This window comes from Bactrocera oleae, chromosome X (genome assembly GCF_042242935.1).
Source record: "Bactrocera oleae isolate idBacOlea1 chromosome X, idBacOlea1, whole genome shotgun sequence".
NCBI lineage: Eukaryota > Metazoa > Arthropoda > Insecta > Diptera > Tephritidae > Bactrocera > Bactrocera oleae.
In genome coordinates, this window is record NC_091541.1 from 31393365 (window position 1) to 31417793 (window position 24429).

Below are 24429 nucleotides of genomic sequence, written 5' to 3' on the forward strand. Positions count from 1 at the left end.
TGCGTTCTCATTTTTTTATATTTCTCTTTTGTTAATAACTGCATTATATACGAAGGAGCAATAGAGTAAAGTATGTACTTGGGTTATTCTCCTTTTATGAACTGTTTTTATATAACTTACATACTTATGTATATATGCACTAATAGAAAACGAAACTATGTACTTAGCGGAAATTATGTATTGAACGTTATTGCAATATTGCTTAGCATATTATTTAAGAAGAATTTTGCGAATAAAGTTAGTCTAATAGCTGACCACACATAGCATCATTACTCGGCCCTTTGTATTTTATCGCTGTTACAACTTCGCTTAAATATTTTGCTTTTTCGATATTTGCGCGGCTACAAAAAAGCTTTGTAGCCCTAAATTTTTTGGCGCCCAACGTGGGGCACGAGTAAGTTTTTGTTCTTTCGCACATCATTTCGGAGTGTGGTCAGTATTAGACTGCATCGTTGGACATTATCGTCATTGGATATTATCGTTGGCCATTATCGTCCCCATTGGACATCTTTACCATTGGAGTCACCAGCATTGCTCGCACAAAGCACAGCACACCAGTTTGCCGCCTCTTAGTCTCTTCGTTACCATTGTAGCTCATATTCGCATGTTCGTTGCATACCCATACATAAGTATAACCTGATTTAAAAATTTTGCGGTGAAATTAACTAATCACTTATTGCTTAACTACTTACTAGAAGTAGAAGTATTATTATTTTAAATAATTTTGAAGCCTCTATAAAGCATATACAAGATCCTGTTCTGCAATGTCTTTGGCCGAGCTAAGACAACAACGCGCCAGCACCAAGAAAAATATCACGCGCATTAAAAATATCGTCGACGCCAGCTTGCGACCAGGTGGAAAGGCTCTTTCAGCTGCGGAATACAAATGCCGTTTGGGCATCCTGGAGTCATATTTTAAGCAGATTCTCTCAATTCAAACTGACATCAAAAGATTGGATGCTGATGATGGTGGACGTGCTGACCTGGAAGAACTTTACATCACAACTAAATTGGTTAACCAATCGCAACTGGCAGAAGATAACAAAGTTTCACTTTCAGCCACAACTTGCGTGGTACAATCAAGCTCAAAACTTCCACCACTTAAGCTTTCTACGTTCGATGGCAAGTTTTCAAATTATCAAAATTTTATCACCTCGTTCAAGCAAATAATTGATCGTGAATTCAATTCAACTAATATTGAAAAATTCAACCATTTGCGAAATTGTCTCCACGGTCAAGCCTTAGAAACTGTAAATGCGTTTCAAGTGACAAATGAAAACTATCCGAACGCGTTAGAACGGTTGAAGGTACGGTATGATAACAAAACACTAATATTTTTGGAAGGAATAAATTCGTTATTTGATTTACCAGCAGTTATGAAACCAAATGGCATTCAGCTAAGAAGTTTAATTGATAAAGCTTCAGCTATTTATGGTTCCTTGATATCGCTAGGTACCGACAGCCAAATATCGCAAGCTATGCTTATTCATTTAATTTTGCAGAAGTCTGATGAGCAGACCAACAAAAAGTGGAAGGAGTCGCTAGATTTTAGAACGCTGCCGTCATGGGAGAATTGCATCGCAGTTTTGGAAAGACACTGTCAATATCTGGAATCACTGGACAACACGTATGTTAGTACCCCGTCAATTCAAGGTGCTAACAAATACTCCTCTTCGAAATCAAGGAATCAACCACGAGGCTATACATTTTCCTGCTCCAACATAACTTGTACTTTCTGTTCCAGTAACAACCATCAGGTTTTTAATTGCGAACGCTTTAAGTCACTAAACATTATTCAACGTTTCGAAAATGCAAAGAAAATTGGACTTTGCATCAATTGCCTATCAAAGGGACATAGAGTAGCCAATTGTCCATCATCACACAGGTGTAAGGTTTGTGCACGACAACACCACAGTTTCCTCCACCGCGGTTCTACTCCAGTCCAACAAACATCTACTCAGGTATTTACAACACAAGAGGCAATCGCGCATACACACAGGAATAATTCATCGTTGGATAACGTCATCCTTGCAACAGCAAAAATTTTCGTTCGTGATGCATCGGGGAGCTACAGATTGGGTACAGCACTGCTAGATTCCTGTTCACAGGTAAATTTTATCACAGATGATTTTTCGCAAAAGTTGCTTCTGCCAAGAAGTAAGCAAAACATACAGATTCAAAGCATCGGTTCATCGTCAACAAATATTAAATTCAAAACCTCAACTAATATCAAGTCGCAAGTCACTGGTTTCGAACTTCCATTGACTTTTTGTATTACATCGCACATTGCTTATCAACCAGATCCTGAAATCAATATTTCAACATGGAATATTCCATACAATATAGCGCTCACCGATGATGAATTTTATATATCAAAGAAAATCGACATGTTGCTGGGTACAGAAACGTTCTTCAGTCTTCTATCTGTAGGACAAATCAATCTTGGATCTTATTTACCAATCTTGCAAAAAACACTCTTAGGCTGGATTGTTTCGGGACGTTATAAGACGGGCAGTAACAACATATCCAAACCATCTTGTTTATTTATAGCCAATGAATCTTTAGATGCCAAATTGGAAAAGTTGTGGAAATTGGAAGAAATCACTACCATACCAGAGGCTTGGACTCGTGAACAACAGAGTTGCGATCACATATACAATTAAACTGTGTCAAAAAGACCTTACGGCAGAATAGTTGAATTACCTTTCAAGGATGATCCGACATGTTTGGGCGAGTCATATACTACGACATTGAGACGATTTAATGCACAAGAACGTCGATTAGCCAAATCACCACAATTGAAAGCACACTACGTTGAATTTATTAGCGAACCGCATTACTATACCTATACCACATCATTGTGTGCTAAAACCAACAAGTTCAACAACAAAGCTTCGAGTTGTATTTGACACTTCCTGTCGAACCACATCCCAAAAATCATTAAACGATATTCAGATGGTTGTCCCTACAATTCAATGCGAACTTTTTCTTCTTATTATTCGTTTTTAATTCCACAGGTTTGCACTCACTGCCGACATAGTCAAGATGTATCGCCAAGTATTAATGCACGAAGATGATCGAAAGTTCCAGTATATTCTGTGGAGGAGTTCACTAACTGAAGATATTCGCACGTATCAACTAAATACTGTAACGTATGGAATGACTGCTGCACCATATCTTGCTATACGGAGTTTGTTATATCTAGCTGAACAGCATTCAGAACAATTTACAATTGGCGCAAAAATCGTGAAGTTATCATTCTGCGTAGACGACCTACTCTGTGGTGCTGATACTCTAACGGAACTTGCACAGATAAAGCGAGAGGTAATACAACTGTTAGAATTAGGACAGTTTAAATTAACAAAGTGGCATTCCAATTATCATCAATTCAGAGAAGACGACTCTATAAAGGATCTAAACGTAGATACATCCATCACTAGTACACTTGGATTAAAATGGAACCAAAATCTTGATTGGTTGTTTTTTTCATTTGAAGCAAAACTAGCACTGACTGGTCGACTTACAAAACGTTCCATCCTTTCTGTTGCATCATCACTTTACGACCCACTTGGACTTTTAGTTCCTGATATTATAACATCAAAAATTTTGTTGCAAGAAATATGGCTACTAAAGTTGGATTGGGATGAATGTGTGCCACAGAACATCGAATTTGCTTGGAAAAAATTTCTTAACTGCTTATCGGATCTTTCACAAATTAAAGTGCCGAGGCACTATTTTTCGACAGATGTGGAATCTCTTCAGATACATGAATTTTGTGACGCATCGATTCGTGCATATGGCTGCGCAATATATACTCGCGTTGTGGCACTACTACTACCATTCGCCTACTCACTGCGAAGTCCAGAGTGGCACTCACCAAAAAACAATCGTCATCCAAATTAGAACTTTGCGGCGCTCTTCTTCTTGCTCGTCTTTTAGCAAAAATTAAACCAATAATTTCTAACAATTCGTTTATCATTTTTCTTTGGACAGACTCACAAATAGTATAACATTGGCTTAAGATGCATTCTGCAACACTTTCGACCAAAGGCGCCCATTGGGGACATTGTAACCGCGGATGTTGCCTCTAGAGGATGTACTGTAAAGGAACTTGTTAATTCAATATGGTACACCGGACCAAAGTTTCTATACGAAAACTCTGATAAATGTCAAAAGAACAGCTGCGATGATATCGACATGGAAGTTGTCGATAGGGAGAAACGAAAATCAGCATTTAATACAATTGTTAGCACCAATTACATTTTGGAAATTATGAATCAGCGGAGTAACTACACCAGCAGCCTTCGATTAATAGCTTGGATGTTCCGCTTCATCAATAAATTTCGACATGGAGCTAATCTTAATGACTCATTAACACTTTCACCACAAGAGTTACATCACGCCTTTCTTTGCATAATTTGGAATATTCAACACATACATTTCGCTAATGAAATTCATCTTTTACAGAAAGAGCTTACGATAAATGGCCGGTTACGTTATTTAAATCCTTTTCTCGAGTATATCGAAGGATTTCAAATACTCAAAGTTGGAGGTCGATTGAAATCAGCAGATAGTCCAGAAGAAAGGAAACACCTAATGCTGTTGCCAAACAAATGCGAATTTGTTGTGCATTACGTTCGTCATCCACATCGGAAACACTACCAAGCAGGACCAAAGGCACTGGTAGCACTGATAAGACTTCAGATTTGGATAGTCAATGCGCGCGATTTAGCAAGACGTATCGTCAGATCGTGGACCAAGTAATGGGCATTCGAGGCAAAACACCTTATAAAGCGAACATTGGGATCTTCGTTTGTCTAGCGACAAAGGCGGTTCACATCGAACTAGTATCGGATCTATCCACGGACGCTTTCTTAGCGTCATTGAAGCACATGATTGGAAGAAAAGGTCTACCTTTTGACATCTTTTGCGATAACACAACAAATTTTGTGGATGCTTGCAACAAACTAGCTGAATTAAAGTCATTTTTATTTAAAACCGAAAACAAAGATGCAATTATAAAATATTGTGCTAATGAACTTATAAATTTCAATTTTATTCCTCCAAGAGCACCTCATTTCGGCGGTTTTTGGGGGGCAGCAGTCAAATCGGCTAAGGGTCACCTCAACCGCACCATCAAAAATGCAAGACTCACAGCTGAGGAACTAACAATAGTCCTGGTTGAGATAGAAGCTGTATTAAATTCTCGTCCAATAACACCAATGTCATCGGATCCAAATGATTATGAAATATTAACTCCGGGGCATTTTATTATTGGTAGTTCACTTAGGGCACTCCCAGAGCGGAGATTGTCAGCTAACATCAGCAACGTACAACGATGGAATCAGGTCACAAGCATTAAACAGATGTTTTGGAACAGGTGGTCAAATTAATACATCAACGAACTTCAAGTACGATCAAAGTGGTTTACAGAGCGACCAAACATCAACAACAACTCAATGGTTATCATCCATGAAGACAACTTACCACCACAAAAATGGCATATTGGAAGAGTTATAAACTGTATTCCAGGAAAGGACTCTAAAGTGCGTGTGGTGGACATTCGAACAACGAAAAGAATCATTCGGTGACCAATTCACAAGCTAGCCCTTCTACCTGTTTGAAATGCCTTTCAACGGGGCCGGGATGTTAGGTCGCCGATTGAGAACCACTGCATTATAAGGTCATATGTTCTATATATTTTTGCTATTTCTTGTTCTCTACTTATTGGCCTAATATTCAAGTGCAAGCATTAGAAATCATTCACCTCAATGCAGTTAATAATTGTATTTGAATTGTGTACATACTTACATATTTATTGCTTGCTTGCGCTTGCTTTGTACACTTATGCTACCGCTATGTTTTCGTCCACGCAATTATATGAATATTTGTTTGTGCACATTAGCTAGTCCCATTTAACATGAACTAAGCTTAATATGTAAGCAGCCTCTAGCAATGCTGCGTTCTCATTTTTTTATATTTCTCTTTTGTTAATAACTACATTATATACGAAGGAGCAATAGAGTAAAGTATGTACTTGGGTTATTCTCCTTTTATGAACTGTTTTCATATAACTTACATACTTATGTATATATGCACTAATAGAAAACGAAACTATGTACTTAGCGGAAATTATGTATTGAACGTTATTGCAATATTGCTTAGCATATTATTTAAGAAGAATTTTGCGTATAAAGTTAGTCTAATAGCTGACCACACATAGCATCATTACTCGGCTCTTTGTATTTTATCGCTGTTACAACTTCGCTTAAATATTTTGCTTTTTCGATATTTGCGCGGCTACAAAAAAAGCTTTGTAGCCCTAAATTTTTTGGCGCCCAACGTGGGGCACGAGTAAGTTTTTTGTTCTTTCGCACATCATTTCGGAGTGTGGTCAGTATTAGACTGCATCGTTGGACATTATCGTCATTGGATATTATCGTTGGCCATTATCGTCCCCATTGGACATCTTTACCATTGGAGTCACCAGCATTGCTCGCACAAAGCACAGCACACCAGTTTGCCGCCTCTTAGTCTCTTCGTTACCATTGTAGCTCATATTCGCATGTTCGTTGCATACCCATACATAAGTATAACCTGATTTAAAAATTTTGCGGTGAAATTAACTAATCACTTATTGCTTAACTACTTACTAGAAGTAGAAGTATTATTATTTTAAATAATTTTGAAGCCTCTATAAAGCATATACAAGATCCTGTTCTGCAATGTCTTTGGCCGAGCTAAGACAACAACGCGCCAGCACCAAGAAAAATATTACGCGCATTAAAAATATCGTCGACGCCAGCTTGCGACCAGGTGGAAAGGCTCTTTCAGCTGCGGAATACAAATGCCGTTTGGGCATCCTGGAGTCATATTTTAAGCAGATTCTCTCAATTCAAACTGACATCAAAAGATTGGATGCTGATGATGGTGGACGTGCTGACCTGGAAGAACTTTACATCACAACTAAATTGGTTAACCAATCGCAACTGGCAGAAGATAACAAAGTTTCACTTTCAGACACAACTTGCGTGGTACAATCAAGCTCAAAACTTCCACCACTTAAGCTTTCTACGTTCGATGGCAAGTTTTCAAATTATCAAAATTTTATCACCTCGTTCAAGCAAATAATTGATCGTGAATTCAATTCAACTAATATTGAAAAATTCAACCATTTGCGAAATTGTCTCCACGGTCAAGCCTTAGAAACTGTAAATGCGTTTCAAGTGACAAATGAAAACTATCCGAACGCGTTAGAACGGTTGAAGGTACGGTATGATAACAAAACACTAATTTTTTTGGAAGGAATAAATTCGTTATTTGATTTACCAGCAGTTATGAAACCAAATGGCATTCAGCTAAGAAGTTTAATTGATAAAGCTTCAGCTATTTATGGTTCCTTGATATCGCTAGGTACCGACAGCCAAATATCGCAAGCTATGCTTATTCATTTAATTTTGCAGAAGTCTGATGAGCAGACCAACAAAAAGTGGAAGGAGTCGCTAGATTTTAGAACGCTGCCGTCATGGGAGAATTGCATCGCAGTTTTGGAAAGACACTGTCAATATCTGGAATCACTGGACAACACGTATGTTAGTACCCCGTCAATTCAAGGTGCTAACAAATACTCCTCTTCGAAATCAAGGAATCAACCACGAGGCTATACATTTTCCTGCTCCAACATAACTTGTACTTTCTGTTCCAGTAACAACCATCAGGTTTTTAATTGCGAACGCTTTAAGTCACTAAACATTATTCAACGTTTCGAAAATGCAAAGAAAATTGGACTTTGCATCAATTGCCTATCAAAGGGACATAGAGTAGCCAATTGTCCATCATCACACAGGTGTAAGGTTTGTGCACGACAACACCACAGTTTCCTCCACCGCGGTTCTACTCCAGTCCAACAAACATCTACTCAGGTATTTACAACACAAGAGGCAGTCGCGCATACACACAGGAATAATTCATCGTTGGATAACGTCATCCTTGCAACAGCAAAAATTTTCGTTCGTGATGCATCGGGGAGCTACAGATTGGGTACAGCACTGCTAGATTCCTGTTCACAGGTAAATTTTATCACAGATGATTTTTCGCAAAAGTTGCTTCTGCCAAGAAGTAAGCAAAACATACAGATTCAAAGCATCGGTTCATCGTCAACAAATATTAAATTCAAAACCTCAACTAATATCAAGTCGCAAGTCACTGGTTTCGAACTTCCATTGACTTTTTGTATTACATCGCACATTGCTTATCAACCAGATCCTGAAATCAATATTTCAACATGGAATATTCCATACAATATAGCGCTCGCCGATGATGAATTTTATATATCAAAGAAAATCGACATGTTGCTGGGTACAGAAACGTTCTTCAGTCTTCTATCTGTAGGACAAATCAATCTTGGATCTTATTTACCAATCTTGCAAAAAACACTCTTAGGCTGGATTGTTTCGGGACGTTATAAGACGGGCAGTAACAACATATCCAAACCATCTTGTTTATTTATAGCCAATGAATCTTTAGATGCCAAATTGGAAAAGTTGTGGAAATTGGAAGAAATCACTACCATACCAGAGGCTTGGACTCGTGAACAACAGAGTTGCGATCACATATACAATTAAACTGTGTCAAAAAGACCTTACGGCCGAATAGTTGAATTACCTTTCAAGGATGATCCGACATGTTTGGGCGAGTCATATACTACGACATTGAGACGATTTAATGCACAAGAACGTCGATTAGCCAAATCACCACAATTGAAAGCACACTACGTTGAATTTATTAGCGAACCGCATTACTATACCTATACCACATCATTGTGTGCTAAAACCAACAAGTTCAACAACAAAGCTTCGAGTTGTATTTGACACTTCCTGTCGAACCACATCCCAAAAATCATTAAACGATATTCAGATGGTTGTCCCTACAATTCAATGCGAACTTTTTCTTCTTATTATTCGTTTTTAATTCCACAGGTTTGCACTCACTGCCGACATAGTCAAGATGTATCGCCAAGTAGTAATGCACGAAGATGATCGAAAGTTCCAGTATATTCTGTGGAGGAGTTCACTAACTGAAGATATTCGCACGTATCAACTAAATACTGTAATGTATGGAATGACTGCTGCACCATATCTTGCTATACGGAGTTTGTTATATCTAGCTGAACAGCATTCAGAACAATTTACAATTGGCGCAAAAATCGTGAAGTTATCATTCTGCGTAGACGACCTACTCTGTGGTGCTGATACTCTAACCGAACTTGCACAGATAAAGCGAGAGGTAATACAACTGTTAGAATTAGGACAGTTTAAATTAACAAAGTGGCATTCCAATTATCATCAATTCAGAGAAGACGATTCTATAAAGGATCTAACCGTAGATACATCCATCACTAGTACACTTGGATTAAAATGGAACCAAAATCTTGATTGTTTTATTTTTTCATTTGAAGCAAAACTAGCACTGACTGGTCGACTTACAAAACGTTCCATCCTTTCTGTTGCATCATCACTTTACGACCCACTTGGACTTTCAGTTCCTGATATTATAACATCAAAAATTTTGTTGCAAGAAATATGGCTACTAAAGTTGGATTGGGATGAATGTGTGCCACAGAACATCGAATTTGCTTGGAAAAAATTTCTTAACTGCTTATCGGATCTTTCACAAATTAAAGTGCCGAGGCACTATTTTTCGACAGATGTGGAATCTCTTCAGATACATGAATTTTGTGACGCATCGATTCGTGCATATGGCTGCGCAATATATACTCGCGTTGTGGCACTACTACTACCATTCGCCTACTCACTGCGAAGTACAGAGTGGCACTCACCAAAAAACAATCGTTATCCAAATTAGAACTTTGCGGCGCTCTTCTTCTTGCTCGTCTTTTAGCAAAAATTAAACCAATAATTTCTAACAATTCGTTTATCATTTTTCTTTGGACAGACTCACAAATAGTATAACATTGGCTTAAGATGCATTCTGCAACACTTTCGACCAAAGGCGCCCATTGGGGACATTGTAACCGCGGATGTTGCCTCTAGAGGATGTACTGTAAAGGAACTTGTTAATTCAATATGGTACACCGGACCAAAGTTTCTATACGAAAACTCTGATAAATGTCAAAAGAACAGCTGCGATGATATCGACATGGAAGTTGTCGATAGGGAGAAACGAAAATCAGCATTTAATACAATTGTTAGCACCAATTACATTTTGGAAATTATGAATCAGCGGAGTAACTACACCAGCAGCCTTCGATTAATAGCTTGGATGTTCCGCTTCATCAATAAATTTCGACATGGAGCTAATCTTAATGACTCATTAACACTTTCACCACAAGAGTTACATCACGCCTTTCTTTGCATAATTTGGAATATTCAACACATACATTTCGCTAATGAAATTCATCTTTTACAGAAAGAGCTTACGATAAATGGCCGGTTACGTTATTTAAATCCTTTTCTCGAGTATATCGAAGGATTTCAAATACTCAAAGTTGGAGGTCGATTGAAATCAGCAGATAGTCCAGAAGAAAGGAAACACCTAATGCTGTTGCCAAACAAATGCGAATTTGTTGTGCATTACGTTCGTCATCCACATCGGAAACACTACCAAGCAGGACCAAAGGCACTGGTAGCACTGATAAGACTTCAGATTTGGATAGTCAATGCGCGCGATTTAGCAAGACGTATCGTCAGATCGTGGACCAAGTAATGGGCATTCGAGGCAAAACACCTTATAAAGCGAACATTGGGATCTTCGTTTGTCTAGCGACAAAGGCGGTTCACATCGAACTAGTATCGGATCTATCCACGGACGCTTTCTTAGCGTCATTGAAGCACATGATTGGAAGAAAAGGTCTACCTTTTGACATCTTTTGCGATAACACAACAAATTTTATGGATGCTTGCAACAAACTAGCTGAATTAAAGTCATTTTTATTTAAAACCGAAAACAAAGATGCAATTATAAAATATTGTGCTAATGAACTTATAAATTTCAATTTTATTCCTCCAAGAGCACCTCATTTCGGCGGTTTTTGGGGGGCAGCAGTCAAATCGGCTAAGGGTCACCTCAACCGCACCATCAAAAATGCAAGACTCACAGCTGAGGAACTAACAATAGTCCTGGTTGAGATAGAAGCTGTATTAAATTCTCGTCCAATAACACCAATGTCATCGGATCCAAATGATTATGAAATATTAACTCCGGGGCATTTTATTATTGGTAGTTCACTTAGGGCACTCCCAGAGCGGAGATTGTCAGCTAACATCAGCAACGTACAATGATGGAATCAGGTCACAAGCATTAAACAGATGTTTTGGAACAGATGGTCAAATTAATACATCAACGAACTTCAAGTACGATCAAAGTGGTTTACAGAGCGACCAAACATCAACAACAACTCAATGGTTATCATCCATGAAGACAACTTACCACCACAAAAATGGCATATTGGAAGAGTTATAAACTGTATTCCAGGAAAGGACTCTAAAGTGCGTGTGGTGGACATTCGAACAACGAAAAGAATCATTCGGTGACCAAATCACAAGCTAGCCCTTCTACCTGTTTGAAATGCCTTTCAACGGGGCCGGGATGTTAGGTCGCCGATTGAGAACCACTGCGTTATAAGGTCATATGTTCTATATATTTTTGCTATTTCTTGTTCTCTACTTATTAGCCTAATATTCAAGGGCAAGCATTAGAAATCATTCACCTCAATGCAGTTAATAATTGTATTTGCATTGTGTACATACTTACATATTTATTGCTTGCTTGCGCTTGCTTTGTACACTTATGCTACCGCTATGTTTTCGTCCACGCAATTATATGAATATTTGTTTGTGCACATTAGCTAGTCCCATTTAACATGTACTAAGCTTAATATGTAAGCAGCCTCTTGCAATGCTGCGTTCTCATTTTTTTATATTTCTCTTTTGTTAATAACTACATTATATACGAAGGAGCAATAGAGTAAAGTATGTACTTGGGTTATTCTCCTTTTATGAACTGTTTTTATATAACTTACATACTTATGTATATATGCACTAATAGAAAACGAAACTATGTACTTAGCGGAAATTATGTATTGAACGTTATTGCAATATTGCTTAGCATATTATTTAAGAAGAATTTTGCGAATAAAGTTAGTCTAATAGCTGACCACACATAGCATCATTACTCGGCCCATTGTATTTTATCGCTGTTACAACTTCGCTTAAATATTTTGCTTTTTCGATATTTGCGCGGCTACAAAAAAAGCTTTGTAGCCCTAAATTTTTTGGCGCCCAACGTGGGGCACGAGTAAGTTTTTTGTTCTTTCGCACATCATTTCGGAGTGTGGTCAGTATTAGACTGCATCGTTGGACATTATCGTCATTGGATATTATCGTTGGCCATTATCGTCGCTGGATATTATCGTTGGCCATTATCGTCCCCATTGGACATCTTTACCATTGGAGTCACCAGCATTGCTCGCACAAAGCACACCAGTTTGCCGCCGCTAAGTCTCTTCGTTACCATTGCCTGTGGCTCATATTCGCATGTTCGTTGCATACCCATACATAAGTATAACCTGATTTAAAAATTTTGCGGTGAAATTAACTAATCACTTATTGCTTAACTACTTAATAGAAGTAGAAGTATTATTATTTTAAATAATTTTGAAGCCTCTATAAAGCATATACAAGATCCTGTTCTGCAATGTCTTTGGACGAGCTAAGACAACAACGCGCCAGCACCAAGAAAAATATTACGCGCATCAAAAATATCGTCGACGCCAGCATGCGACCAGGTGGAAAGGCTCTTTCAGCTGCGGAATACAAATGCCGTTTGGGCATCCTGGAGTCATATTTTAAGCAGATTCTCTCAATTCAAACTGATATCAAAAGATTGGAAGCTGATGATGGTGGACGTGCTGACCTGGAAGAACTTTACATCACAACTAAATTGGTTAACCAATCGCAACTGGCAGAAGATAACAAAGTTTCACTTTCAGACACAACTTGCGTGGTACAATCAGAGAACGTAAATGAATAGAGAAGGAGCAAATGTTAAATGAAATCTTTTTGAGTACTAATTTGTAGTTCCAGATGAGGGAACATCGAAAAATATAACTTCGAAAAATAAAAATACACCACGCAATGTGCGAAATGCTATAAATAGACACAACGAATATTCCTAAATGAAAAATCGTTGCGCATACCTATTTAGATTTATGTTTTCAATTTCTATGAAATGACAAATTTATAATTATGAAAAGCCTTCTTAAAAATCTGTATTATCGGTAAAAACCCCAGAATTCATAATAAAATAAACATTTAATAGGCTATTTTTCCAACTTATGTATGTGCGTTATGTGAGCAATTGCTTATTAAACAAAGGATAACAATAAAACGGTGGCTAATCGGCCGCGTTTCCACTTTTGTGGTGGCTGAGGTCGTAAGCGGGAAGGGGTTAAGCACAATCCGAATACGAACCTATACGTTCGAATCCTAAAACTCATGAAACTGAAATTTTATTAAATTTTTTATTTTATTAATTGGAATCTAAGCATATCATAATTCAATTACTTTAATAGCATATTTAACTTCCTGAGATAATTAAAATATTTCAGGAAAATATGTTCATATGTTTGGGTTTATTGCATATTCCCTTATTTATGCGTATTTACACAAATGTGATAATCACACATACATTCTTAAATACACGTACGCTGATGCTTGCTTCTTCTTGCCCCGCACAAGCAATGACTTTTGTACACACTTTTTGCTTTTTGCGAGTTGAACGATCGCAGGTAAGGAGGGATTGGGGCACACTGCCACATAATTATTTCAGATATATATTTTATTTATCGAATTTAGTTTAAAAACGGTTATAGGTATGAATAAATGTGTATTTATATATATATATATAATATATATTACGAAAATAATTCATAAATGCATCAGTATTTTTCAATACAAATTAAGCAACATAATAATATACTAAGAGTCCTCAGTTAGAACGCCTCTGTATATGGTGGCAAGCCAACGAAATAACGGCGAGTTCGCGCAGACATTGTGTTGTTGAAAAAAACGAAAAGACGACTTTGTCGATAAACATACATACATAAAACCGAGCCCGCATACATATTGACGCCAAATTTTGCGCATCGTCGCGGAGTTGACAAAATTTGTTTGAATCGACAATTTTGCGACAATGTCGGTCGGCTATGTTGTCTCGTTTGTCCTTTTTGCAGTGGTTTGCTATTGAAAGTTGACTTATGCTCTTTTGAAATATTGCGATTACCAATTGGGCTGCATTTTCATAACGTCGTATTTAGATAAAATGGGTTAAATCGACAAACTATGAAATAATGATAATAAGTAAACATATAAAAGTACTATATGCAGTGTGCATAGAATATATAGAAGTAGTTAAAGATTTCTTATGAATGGCAATTTTATATAAATTTTTTAATTTAATGCCATATATAGTGCATAATATGCAAAGATATAAATATTATTTTAGCTCGCTAAGAGGTCATGTTGCCAATTCTCCTTTCTGAAGGGAACATCAGACAAATTCTTCATTTTCTGATTTTTAGCATCGTTGCGAGTAGGCAGCTTGTGGGCAAAATACAAATGCGAGGGGAATGGTAGGATCAGTTGTAAAATTGAAACTTCTTCAATTTTACTGAAGACATTCAAATTCAATTTCATTCATTTTTATTCTCGCGCATTTGCGGTAGGAATTCTATATGAAAACCAAATGTGGTTTACCAGGCGCACAGGAAAAATAGCGCGGCGCAGAGTTATGAACGAGCGCACTTTGCTTTGAAGCAGACGCACGTTCCTTATGAATGAATTTGTTGTCGTTGTAATATGAAATACTTAGAAAATATGCCGCGAGCTCGCTTGAATATTATTGGCCGGTGATGGTGCGTCTACGTTTTTTTGTCACTTGCGCGAATGTTTGATTTTTTGCGAAAGACATATTGAGGTACATACATATGTACATATGTGTACATATATGCAAATATATTTGGACATGCGAATGAAGGAAGGCAATTTCAAGAATATTCACATATAGACATATGAACATTGAAGCAAGTAAACAACAATAGCTGTTTGAGTTCACAGATTAGATATAAGAGTTTGAATATTGTCTGTGGTGCTGCTTGTATAGCAGACTTGTTTATTGCAACGTGAGATATTTTGCCTAAGTTCAAATCCTATCATATTTTATATAGTCCTTTTTTATTTTTATAGCCCTTTTTTATGAAATGATATTTGAATTCTATTTTAATATTATTTCCCTAATTATTTATATTTTCTTGTCGGAAGTCAATTACTTTCGTTTTTATTATTTCAATTTTTTTTTATGCGCATATCAAAGAACATCTGCGCATATGTATTGTATATACATACATTTTGCTTATAGAGTGGTGTAGTTCGTTGCGTAAATTGATAATTGTGGTGACATTTTATTTTCGAACTTGCGCGTTTTCGATGTTTCTCCATCGTAATTAACATTTTAGTACTGCTAACATTTGCTCCTTCTCTATTCATTTACGTTCTCTGGTACAATCAGGCTCAAAACTTCCACCACTTAAGCTTTCTACGTTCGATGGCAAGTTTTCAAATTATCAAAATTTTATCACCTCGTTCAAGCAAATAATTGATCGTAAATTTAATTCAACTAATATTGAAAAATTCAACCATTTGCGAAATTGTCTCCACGGTCAAGCCTTAAAAACTATAAATGCGTTTCAAGTGACAAATGAAAACTATCCGAACGTGTTAGAACGGTTGAAGGTACGGTATGATAACAAAACACTAATTTTTTTGGAAGGAATAAATTCGTTATTTGATTTACCAGCAGTTATGAAACCAAATGGCATTCAGCTAAGAAGTTTAATTGATAAAGCTTCAGCTATTTATGGTTCTTTGATATCGCTAGGTACCGACAGCCAAATATCGCAAGCTATGCTTATTCATTTAATTTTGCAGAAGTCTGATGAGCAGACCAACAAAAAGTGGAAGGAGTCGCTAGATTTTAGAACGCTGCCGTCATGGGAGAATTGCATCGCAGTTTTGGAAAGACACTGTCAATATCTGGAATCACTGGACAACACGTATGTTAGTACCCCGTCAATTCAAGGTGCTAACAAATACTCCTCTTCGAAATCAAGGAATCAACCACGAGGCTATACATTTTCCTGCTCCAACATAACTTGTACTTTCTGTTCCAGTAACAACCATCAGGTTTTTAATTGAGAACGCTTTAAGTCACTAAACATTATTCAACGTTTCGAAAATGCAAAGAAAATTGGACTTTGCATCAATTGCCTATCAAAGGGACATAGAGTAGCCAATTGTCCATCATCACACAGGTGTAAGGTTTGTGCACGACAACACCACAGTTTCCTCCACCGCGGTTCTCCAGTCCAACAAACATCTACTCAGGTATTTACAACACAAGAGGCAGTCGCGCATACACACAGAAATAATTTTTCGTTGGATAACGTCATCCTTGCAACAGCAAAAATTTTCGTTCGTGATGCATCGGGGAGCTACAGATTGAGTACAGCACTGCTAGATTCCTGTTCACAGGTAAATTTTATCACAGATGATTTTTCGCAAAAGTTGCTTCTGCCAAGAAGTAAGCAAAACATACAGATTCAAAGCATCGGTTCATCGTCAACAAATATTAAATTCAAAACCTCAACTAATATCAAGTCGCAAGTCACTGGTTTCGAGCTTCCATTGACTTTTTGTATTACATCGCACATTGCTTATCAACCTGATCCTGAAATCAATATTTCAACATGGAATATTCCATACAATATAGCGCTCGTCGATGATGAATTTTATATATCAAAGAAAATCGACATGTTGCTGGGTACAGAAACGTTCTTCAGTCTTCTATCTGTAGGACAAATCAATCTTGGATCTTATTTACCAATCTTGCAAAAAACACTCTTAGGCTGGATTGTTTCGGGACGTTATAAGACGGGCAGTAACAACATATCCAAACCATCTTCTTTATTTATAGCCAATGAATCTTTAGATGCCAAATTGGAAAAGTTGTGGAAATTGGAAGAAATCACTACCATACCAGAGGCTTGGACTCGTGAACAACAGAGTTGCGATCACATATACAATTAAACTGTGTCAAAAAGACCTTACGGCCGAATAGTTGAATTACCTTTCAAGGATGATCCGACATGTTTGGGCGAGTCATATACTACGACATTGAGACGATTTAATGCACAAGAACGTCGATTAGCCAAATCACCACAATTGAAAGCACACTACGTTGAATTTATGAGCGACTACGAGAGTTTTGGTCATATGAGCGAACCGCATTATTATATACCACATCATTGTGTGCTAAAACCAACAAGTTCAACAACAAAGCTTCGAGTTGTATTTGACACTTCCTGTCGAACCACATCCCAAAAATCATTAAACGATATTCAGATGGTTGTCCCTACAATTCAATGCGAACTTATTCGTTTTTGATTCCACAGGTTTGCACTCACTGCCGACATAGTCAAGATGTATCGCCAAGTATTAATGCACGAAGATGATCGAAAGTTCCAGTATATTCTGTGGAGGAGTTCACTAACTGAAGATATTCGCACGTATCAACTAAATACTGTAACGTATGGAATGACTGCTGCACCATATCTTGCTATACGGAGTTTGTTATATCTAGCTGAACAGCATTCAGAACAATTTACAATTGGCGCAAAAATCGTGAAGTTATCATTCTGCGTAGACGACCTACTCTGTGGTGCTGATACTCTAACCGAACTTGCACAGATAAAGCGAGAGGTAATACAACTGTTAGAATTAGGACAGTTTAAATTAACAAAGTGGCATTCCAATTATCATCAATTCAGAGAAGACGACTCTATAAAGGATCTAAACGTAGATACATCCATCACTAGTACACTTGGATTAAAATGGAACCAAAATCTTGATTGTTATATTTTTTCATTTGAAGCAAAACTAGCACTGACTGGTCGACTTACAAAACGTTCCATCCCTTCTGTTGCATCATCACTTTACGACCCACTTGGACTTTTAGTTCCTGATATTATAACATCAAAAATTTTGTTGCAAGAAATATGGCTACTAAAGTTGGATTGGGATGAATGTGTGCCACAGAACATCGAATTTGCTTGGAAAAAATTTCTTAACTGCTTATCGGATCTTTCACAAATTAAAGTGCCGAGGCACTATTTTTCGACAGATGTGGAATCTCTTCAGATACATGAATTTTGTGACGCATCGATTCGTGCATATGGCTGCGCAATATATACTCGCGTTGTGGCACTACTACTACCATTCGCCTACTCACTGCGAAGTCCAGAGTGGCACCCACCAAAAAACAATCGTTATCCAAATTAGAACTTTGCGGCGCTCTTCTTCTTGCTCGTCTTTTAGCAAAAATTAAACCAACAATTTCTAACAATTCGTTTAACATTTTTCTTTGGACAGACTCACAAATAGTATAACATTGGCTTAAGATGCATTCTGCAACACTTTCGACTTTTGTTGGTAATCGAATTTCGGAAATTCAAGATTTAACCAAAGGCGCCCATTGGGGACATTGTAACCCGGCGGATGTTGCCTCTAGAGGATGTACTGTAAAGGAACTTGTTAATTCAATATGGTACTCCGGACCAAAGTTTCTATACGAAAACTCTGATAAATGTCCAAAGAACAGCTGCGATGATATCGACATGGAAGTTGTCGATAGGGAGAAACGAAAATCAGCATTTAATACAATTGTTAGCACCAATTACATTTTGGAAATTATGAATCAGCGGAGTTACTACACCAGCAGCCTTCGATTAATAGCTTGGATGTTCCGCTTCATCAATAAATTTCGACATGGAGCTAATCTTAATGACTCATTAACACTTTCACCACAAGAGTTACATCACGCCTTTCTTTGCATAATTTGGAATATTCAACACATACATTTCGCTAATGAAATTCATCTTTTACAGAAAGAGCTTACGATAAATGGCCGGTTACGTTATTTAAATCCTTTTCTCGAGTATATCGAAGGATTTTAAATACTCAAAGTTGGAGGTCGATTGAAATCAGCAGATAGTCCAGAAGAAAGGAAACACCTAATGCTGTTGCCAAACAAATGCGAATTTGTTGTGCATTACGTTCGTCATCCACATCGAAAACACTACCAAGCAGGACCAAAGGCACTGGTAGCACTGATAAGACTTCAGATTTGGATAGTCAATGCGCGCGATTTAGCAAGACGTATCGTCAGATCGTGGACCAAGTAATGGGCATTCGAGGCAAAACACCTTATAAAGCGAACATTGGGATCTTCGTTTGTCTAGCGCCAAAGGCGGTTCACATCGAACTAGTATCGGATCTATCCACGGACGCTTTCTTAGCGTCATTGAAGCACATGATTGGAAGAAAAGGTCTACCCTCTGACATCTTTTGCGATAACGCAACAAATTTTGTGGGTGCTTGCAACAAACTAGCTGAATTAAAGTCATTTTTATTTAAAACCGAAAACAAAGATGCAATTATAAAATATTGTGCTAATGAACTTATAAATTTCAATTTTATTCCTCCAAGAGCACCGCATTTCGGCGGTATTTGGGGGGCAGCAGTCAAATCGGCTAAGGGTCACCTCAACCGCACCATCAAAAATGCAAGACTCACAGCTGAGGAACTAACAATAGTCCTGGTTGAGATAGAAGCTGTATTAAATTCTCGTCCAATAACACCAATGTCATCGGATCCAAATGATTATGAAATATTAACTCCGGGGCATTTTATTATTGGTAGTTCACTTAGGGCACTCCCAGAGCGGAGATTGTCAGCTAACATCAGCAACGTACAATGATGGAATCAGGTCACAAGCATTAAACAGATGTTTTGGAACAGGTGGTCAAATTAATACATCAACGAACTTCAAGTACGATCAAAGTGGTTTACAGAGCGACCAAACATCAACAACAACTCAATGGTTATCATCCATGAAGACAACTTACCACCACAAAAATGGCATATTGGAAGAGTTATAAACTGTATTCCAGGAAAGGACTCTAAAGTGCGTGTGGTGGACATTCGAACAACGAAAAGAATCATTCGGTGACCAAATCACAAGCTAGCCCTTCTACCTGTTTGAAATGCCTTTCAACGGGGCCGGGATGTTAGGTCGCCGATTGAGAACCACTGCATTATAAGGTCATATGTTCTATATATTTTTGCTATTTCTTGTTCTCTACTTATTAGCCTAATATTCAAGGGCAAGCATTAGAAATCATTCACCTCAATGCAGTTAATAATTGTATTTGCATTGTGTACATACTTACATATTTATTGCTTGCTTGCGCTTGCTTTGTACACTTATGCTACCGCTATGTTTTCGTCCACGCAATTATATGAATATTTGTTTGTGCACATTAGCTAGTCCCATTTAACATGTACTAAGCTTAATATGTAAGCAGCCTCTTGCAATGCTGCGTTCTCATTTTTTTATATTTCTCTTTTGTTAATAACTACATTATATACGAAGGAGCAATAGAGTAAAGTATGTACTTGGGTTATTCTCCTTTTATGAACTGTTTTTATATAACTTACATACTTATGTATATATGCACTAATAGAAAACGAAACTATGTACTTAGCGGAAATTATGTATTAAACGGTATTGCAATATTGCTTAGAATATTATTTAAGGAGAAGAACTTCGCTTAAATATTTCGCTTTTTCGATATTTGCGTGGCTACAAAAAAAGCTTTGTAGCCCTACAGAGCCAATAAGCTATCCGAGGCGTTAGCCCCCTTTTAGGGCCCACCATCCTTTTACAAGTGTAGAGTGCTGTGGCTGCTTTCTTCACCCTAGCATCCAAGTTTTGTTTCCATGAAAGTTTCCTATCTAAGATTAGTCCTAGGTAGCATGCCTTATCTCCAATTGCTAGTTCGCAACCATTTAGTACTGGCTAGTTATGCTTTCTGGTAAACAATACTAGCTCTGTCTTACCAGCATTTAAGTTTAATCCGCACGATACATCCCAATGGTTTATTTCGTCCAGGATCATTTGCATAAGGTTTGCGAGAGTATTAGGGAATTTACCTCTAACTGAGCCACATCGTCAGCGTAGGCCACAACATGTACCCCTTCTTCTCTAGATCCCACAGCAACTTATTCGTTGACGCTTCCAGATTTGAAATTATTGACCTGATTGTGAGTACTGTTCAATTAATTTTCTGAGAGGTTCAGAGATGTCCAGATCCTTAAGCGCACTCAGTATGACCCTAGGCTGGATGTTATTGAAGGCTCCCTATATATCTAAGAAGGCAATTAGAGTGTATTCTTTAACTTCTAGAGATTTTTCAATCTCCGCCAAAACAGAGCTCAGCGCTGTTTCTGTGGATTTTCCTTTAGAATACGCTTGCTGCGAACCAGCCAACTTGTCTGGTTTTAGTTTGTTTCTTATATGTAGTTCTATTAGCCTTTCCAACGTTTTTAGAAGGAACGAGGAGCGACTAATAGGTCTGAAGTCCTTTGGATTTGTATGCGAGCTTTTGTCTGCCTTAGGTATGTATATTACCTTGACTTTTCTCCAAAGCGAAGGGATATAGTTTAATTGCAGCGCCCCCTTAAGAATGGTAACTAGCCAATCCATTATGTAATTATGCGACTGCTGTAATTGAGCCGGGAATAGACCATCTGGTCCCGGTGACTTGAAGGACTTGAAGCTATTTATTGCCCAGCGTACGTTGCTTTCTGACACTGTGTTTATAAGAGTGGAGTCTATTTCTGCTCCACGGCCTTGAGTATATTCAACAGTATGGCTTTCAGAGCTACCTTGGAAGTGGGTATCCATTAGTAGTTCCAGTTACTCTTCACTGGATACCGTCCAACTGCCGTCTGACTTCTGAAGATAACCGATACTGATATTATTTTCCTCAGTCGAGACGCTTCCGCCGTGTTCTCCATAACATTACAAAAAGGTTTCCAAGAATTTCTTTTTGCTCTCCTAACTTCCTTCTTGTATGACCTAAGGAGGTTGTAGTAATAATCCCAGGCTGACTCACCTTGGAATTGATTAGCTAAATTGAACTGCTTTCTGTATTCTTTCTGTAACTTTTTAAGTTCGAGAGACCACCAGGGTGGCCTAATTCTACCTCTACTTCGTGTTATTGGACAAACCACTTCTAATGCTTGCCGGCAAGATTCAGTGAATTGATCAGCGAGGGTGTCGAGATCCTCCTTACTATTGGGCTGAAACGGCGGAATCATAGGGATACGTTTTTCCAGCTCTTGCATGTGCACCTGCCAGTTCGTTTTCCTTTGATTCCTGAAGTCCATGCCTCTATCGGCCCTTTCTTCTAATATACATTCAATATATCGGTGATCCGAAAAGGAATGTTCTTCGAGGACTCTCATTGGGTTACCCCGTCAAATAGTACTTCCGACACAAGTGTGATGCCCAGTACTTCTTGTCGGTTTCTTGTAATAAATGTTGGCGTACTTCCCTTATTATACAACAGTAGCTTAATGCCTAGTAGGTAATTAAAGAGACACTCACCTCTGTCGTTGACATCTGAGACTGTGTGATGCGCGTTTGAGTCGCATCCAAGTATGAATATGCACTTGGATGCCTCGCTATCCCTTACCACCTCTTTTACCATCAGACGGGGCACCAGCTCCTCCTCGTTCGGCATATAGCACGGCACCAGCCGAAAACTGCATGTGCTCGTTTTCCAGCTTACTGCTACTGTGTCGTTGTTGCTGTAATGATGTAATATAAAAACGTTAAGGTTTTTCTTTGCCATTATGCAAGCTCTGATTTTACCTTGACTATTTGCCATAAATAACTAATAGCTCGATGTCCTCAGTCCGCAAATACGCTCTCCATTAACCCATGGCTCCTGAATGAGAAAAAACTCAGGCTGTTCTATTGCCACGCGGTTAATTAGGGCTGCTGAAGCTAGTTTGCTGTGATGAAGATTAATTTGTAGAAGACGCATTAACTAATGTTGTTTCTGCGTCTTCCTGAGAGTCGCTCAAAAGCTCTCTCTCAGTATACATGTTTAAGAGTCTGACACTCACCTTGCTCTATGCTTTCCACATCGCTCGAGGATTCCATAGGATCTTCCTCTACTTCGCATATCTCGCTTTCCGATGTTAGATGGTCTGCAGCATCGGCGTCCGACTTGTACGGTGTAATCCTCACTTCCGTGAATCCGTAGTTTACTTTTCGCCAGCGGTTCGATGGATTCTTTTATTAGTAACAGCAGAATCTGCATCGTGGCCCTTTTGGTCTCCACGCCAGATTCTGCTACGCTATCGTCAAATGCGTTGACGAACTTCTACCCCTTCGTGGGCAGACTCGGGTTGCAGGCTCATATGAGCTGCATAATCTGATCCGGCTGTGATGGTGTAGCCGGGATCCATACCCTTGCCCTTGGTCTGGATGGTATGTCTTTTTTATCTACTGCTATCAGTTTTGCACCCGGGTATACCTCCCCTACCTTGGCTATAGCAGCTTTGTATAGTGCGACCGATCTCTCGTCATCGCATGTAATCATTTTAATCTGGCCCTGGTACCAGCCGGGATCTGTGCATGACGGTGGCGGGGCAGGATTACTTATTAGCACTTCCAGCGCCACATTTGTCAGCGCAGCCTGCACCGATTTCCATTGGGCTCTGGGGATTCCTTCGGGGTCCCTTTCATCCACAACGCCAGTGACAATTCGGTTCCGGGCCACTTCTGCAAATGATTTTGCGGGCATCACGCCCTTTGTTTTCGGTCGTTTGGCTGACGGCTTAGCCTCTTCAGCTGACCTCTGTCGCTTTGCTGCCTTTATTGGAGGTTCCAGCTTAAAATTAGGTATGACCGCCCTCGCGCAGTCAATTGATGCTAGGAGCTCCTTAGTTAGCTCCTCTTTGGTTGGCAGGTGCAACTCCACTAACCTCAATAGGTATGTGGCACGTCGTCTCTCCGCATACCTTGCCTTTGCCGGGTCCAGAATATTGAATACGGGCCACTCTCTGGCAGATGCACTTCCAGCAGCAGCCCCTTTGTTATCTCCCCCCGCTTCTCAGTCGTGTTTTGACAGCAGGGTTTGGGCCTGGCTGCCTCCGGCGCTACTACTTTCTTGGGGCCAGCCTTAGCTTCTGCCCCCTTCCTTGTGCCTGCCTTATCTACGGGACCAGGCTTCGCTCCTGTCCTCTTGCTGATAGTTGCCGAGCTCGTTGCAAACGCTGCTCTTTTTTGGGAGCAACTAGCTCCCTCCGGATTTTTTGGTGGATATCCGGGCTCCCTTTTGTTTTTTATTTGATTAAGGTTCATAAATGGTCCCACGAGTGTGGGCGAAAGTGTGTCCGCTTGCGCATAGCCCCCGCTACACAAGTAAGGCTATCATATTAC

At 38.7% G+C, this 24429-nt stretch overlaps 1 long non-coding RNA gene across 1 annotated transcript in view; it reads left to right on the plus strand.

Moving 5' to 3' along the window:
* Window positions 1-24429, plus strand: part of LOC118681677 (uncharacterized) — a 37567-nt gene that overhangs the window by 7506 nt on the left and 5632 nt on the right. The gene's annotated exons all lie outside the window — the stretch shown is intronic.